The following is a 4,127-nucleotide window of genomic DNA, read 5'->3' as shown; positions in this document are numbered from 1 at the left end:
TGAATATTTAATAAAAGCTTTGTTCCACATTGATCATAACGTTTATGATCTTGGATGATGTTCAGGTCACACTTTGGCCTGTTGGTCATCCTGGGAAAGTTAGTCTTCTCATTGTTCTGGATCAGCATCCAACACAGAAAGGATTATATTATTTGTTCTCGAGCAGTGAACACTTCTCATACTGTACTGGAACACTAGGACTGGCAAGGGGAACCTCTGATTTACAGTCAAGGAACATGACCCCCCACCAGTGAACACACAGTGGTCGAAAGGTTGGAAAGCATCACTTATCGTGATTCATGAGGAAGGCAGTAGCTTCCTCTAACATGTTCCTGATTTGTATGTAAGTATTATGAGTCTACTCAGATGCCTTAAGGCACATTATAATTACTTTTCAGGCAAGATTGAGTTTCATTTCATATTAATGTTTCATATTAACTGTTTACATGTTTTATGGAGGCGGAGCCACATTCCTGTGTACCACTTCCAGAGCTTAAACACAGAGTTTCAGAAATGTACCAGTTTGAAATGGTCATTGTTTTGTCCCAGAAGACATCCAGGAGAAAGTCCTTCTCCAGGAACTGTTCTATAATAATAATGAACCATATTTTCTCTTTTCATCAGACAAGTGTTTATTTTTTATTGCTCACTTCTGTCGGTCTTCTATTCCTTAATGAGCGGCTCTAGATAACAAAACCAGGTTCCACACTCAGTTCAGTTCATCTCAACATGAACAGACTTTCACTAAATAAAACACCAGTTTAATAAAATTAAACTTTACCTCAGAGAAAATGTGGAGCTGCTTTCTTTCCTCCGCGCTTTCTGAGCTCCGTTTCTATGGTGATGAATCATACGAGGCTGAAGTAGTGATGCAGAGTCGATTCCAAAAGAATCGATTCTTCGAGTCCAGCGCGTCAGGGAGCAGGAATCGACTCTCGGCCAGTGAGTCAGTGAGTCGAGACTCTCCGACTCTCAGAGGAATAAAGCGCTAAAATGTTAAACTATTTGAAGAGTTTTCACTTTTCAGCTGCGTCCGGATTTAAAACACAGCGCGGTCACTCAGCAGAGCAGAGCTGAGCGAAGGGACCAGTCAGAGGAGAATCAAGCGCCGGTCAGGAGTTTTAGACCAATCAGATCCCGGCGGGAGAGTTGAAGTGGCCGCGCTCTGTAGCGCGCGCTCTCTCCGGCGCTCGCGGGCTCTGTTTAAACCGAGCGACCGTTACGAGCTGCTCACAGTAACTCGCTCACAGCATCAACAGCAGCGGGTTTATCGGCTTTATTCTCCGGTAAAACCTCCTCCAAACGGCCGCTACAGGCTTTATGGAGCCGCTCGGGACCCGGAGACCTTTTTCAGCTCCACTCACACAAAAACGAAGATTTTTCAGCAGCGCCGGATCAAGTGGAGCTCCAGCCGGGATTACCGGACTTCAGGGGGCAGAATTCGCTTTAAAAGGTGGGCAGTGATGAAATGAAACCCCCCTGACAGGAACTCTCTGCTTTTCTGGGGGTCCTGTCTCTAACCCTCGGGAAGGTTAGCGGAAGGAGCTAATCTAGCTAAGCTCTGTCTGTTGGAGCCTCGTTGCTGCGGCAGATTAGCGCCGCTCAAACCCCCCGTGAAGCCCCCTCATGTGGTCAGAGACGGAATAAAGCTGCTAATATTCGTTTGTGCTGGTTTAATTATCAACTAATAGGCTAAAAATGTTTTTAATAAGTGACGTCACTCAGCCCCCCATGTTGGGCAAGTAAGGGGTTAATGCTGGGGAACGCATTGTATTCTGGGAGGTGCAGTGAGTGAAGGGGTCGTCTAGCTGCTGTGGCGGGAGCGCCACGCTCTTTCTCTCTCTCTGCCTCGTTTACTTTATTTTTAGCACGGCCACCAGTTGTTAGTTCTGTTTTGTTTTTATGCCCAAGTCAGCCACAATAAATGCCGGTACTGCATCGCACTCAGTTTCTACTCATCTTTCCCGCTGGAGCAAGCCAAAAGTTGGGTATTACCCCAGAACGGGTGGAAAGTAAAACTACAGCCCGCTCTGGCCCACGGAGCTGCGGTGAGGTAGCTCCCCTGGCTTCGCGACTACGGTCGGGAGGCGGTAACAGGCAAAAGGTAACACTGGGGGCTCGTCCGGGATTTTACTCCACCGGCGTGGGTGAGTCCATGAAGCTGAAATTGTACCGAACTGCTGAAGTAAGTGTAAACAGCGAAAGTGAAGCGAACTGTTGATACAGTAGCAGGCTTAGCGGCTAAGTGGCTAACTGGCTAACTACGAGTTCAGTGTGTGCAGATAGAGAGAGAGGTAATGGCGGCTACCAGAGGCAGAGCAGAACACGAGGGCGAGAGCGTAACAGCCTGCTCTAACCCGTTCATATCACCAGTAACTAGGAATGAGAGTAGATGGCCACATATCTCATTTGAGAACTGGATGAATCAGTTTAATGATGAAAATGGCAACAGTGTCCACGGCCATAATTCAGTGAAAGTAAACATGTGTGCTACAGCACAGTCAAGCTCGCACTCACACCAAGTAAAGAGAGAAACTAATCCATTTAAGTTGTGTGGTGAGATTACCCCGTGCTGTGACAGTGGAATTGAGTCACAACTAAATCAAAATGAACACTGTACGGGCTATTGCACCCAGTGCTGTTCCAAAAACGCTCAAGATGGGAAATGTTATCAACCTGTAGCGGAGATGTCACACGTGCCACATATTAACCCCTTTAGTGATGTGCAAACTAGCTGTTACAGAGAGAGCACTCCTATAACTGCAAATTACCATCCAGTGCCGCACAAAAGACCAGTTGTTTCACCGTTTACTCCAGAAATGCCACCAGTGAGAAATCTAAATGCTCAATCACCGGGACAGTGCAGATGCGTCCAGTGTGATGTCAAGTGTACTGGAGTTTACCTTAACAGTGGGCATACCTTCAATCGTTCAAGATCCAGTTCTGCTGTTAGACAGCCCAGGCATGTACATTATGACATATCATCTGATAGTGAGAGTGAAAGCACAGCTCAGAGAGAAATAATTCCTACTTTGCAACCAGGCCAGTTTGATGGTACAGGGTCATGGAGAGAGTTTCTACACCGCTTTGAGAGCTGTGCAAAGGCTAATCATTGGTCAGAAAAGACAATGGCTGTACAGTTGAGCTTCTGTTTGACAGGAGCTGCAGGGGCGGTCGTCCATAAAAATCCAAGATCCGCACGCTGGAGTTATACCCGCATAGTGGAGGAAATTGAAGCTGCATACGGGTCTTCCTCTGAGCATGCTGCAGCTATAGGAATTGAGTTGAGACAGAGAGTACGCAAACCAGGTGAACCACTGCATATACTAAGAGATGACATATATGAGAAGGTTGCTATTGTGTATGCAGATTGGTCTGAAGCAGAGCAGGAGCGAATCGGTGTGGAAGTGTTCACTAACGCGTTGGGCGAGGCTGGAGTTGTAGAGAGGCTATTGGAGGACCATCCACGCACCCTATCACGAGCGTATGAGCTGGCTCGCAGGTATGAAACAACCAAACGTGCAGCTGCCAATGTTACTTGACTGATGCAAGCAAGTGTGCAGACAGCAGAACGTAAAGTCAGAACTGCTACTGTGCGTGAAGGTGCAGAGGATAGTGAAGTTGAGGATGAGAACCAGACGACATACTTTGTGAAACATGTCACTAGGCCCCAGAACTCACGTTTCCAACCACACAAATTAAAGTCCAACGAAAACAGAAACATAAATTGGAACAACATTAAGTGTCACAACTGTCAGGGCATTGGGCATATGAAACGTAGCTGTCCTTCACCAAAAATGCCTGCTCATCCACACACAACTCTAAAAGCGGCTAAGGGCCAGGATACACCTTCTGTCGTTCACATTAAAGGCACGGGACCTGAGATGTGTATTCACATGCTATTGTACAACATGGAAGTATGTGCGTTGTTAGATACTGGAGCTAGAAGAAATGTGCTACCTTTGCGATACTATAATACGATCAATGACGATGTAAAGCCGTCCTTGCAGCTCTCCACTGTAGAGTCGTTACAGGGCATTGGTTCAGAGAGCGTGGATGTCTGTGGAGAAGTTGACCTACCAGCCCAGATTGGCACACGCACAGTAAGTGTCAACTTCATCGTGGCA

The sequence above is a fragment of the Pygocentrus nattereri genome, chromosome 12 (assembly GCF_015220715.1).
Source record: "Pygocentrus nattereri isolate fPygNat1 chromosome 12, fPygNat1.pri, whole genome shotgun sequence".
NCBI lineage: Eukaryota > Metazoa > Chordata > Actinopteri > Characiformes > Serrasalmidae > Pygocentrus > Pygocentrus nattereri.
This window is presented reverse-complemented; position numbering follows the sequence as displayed.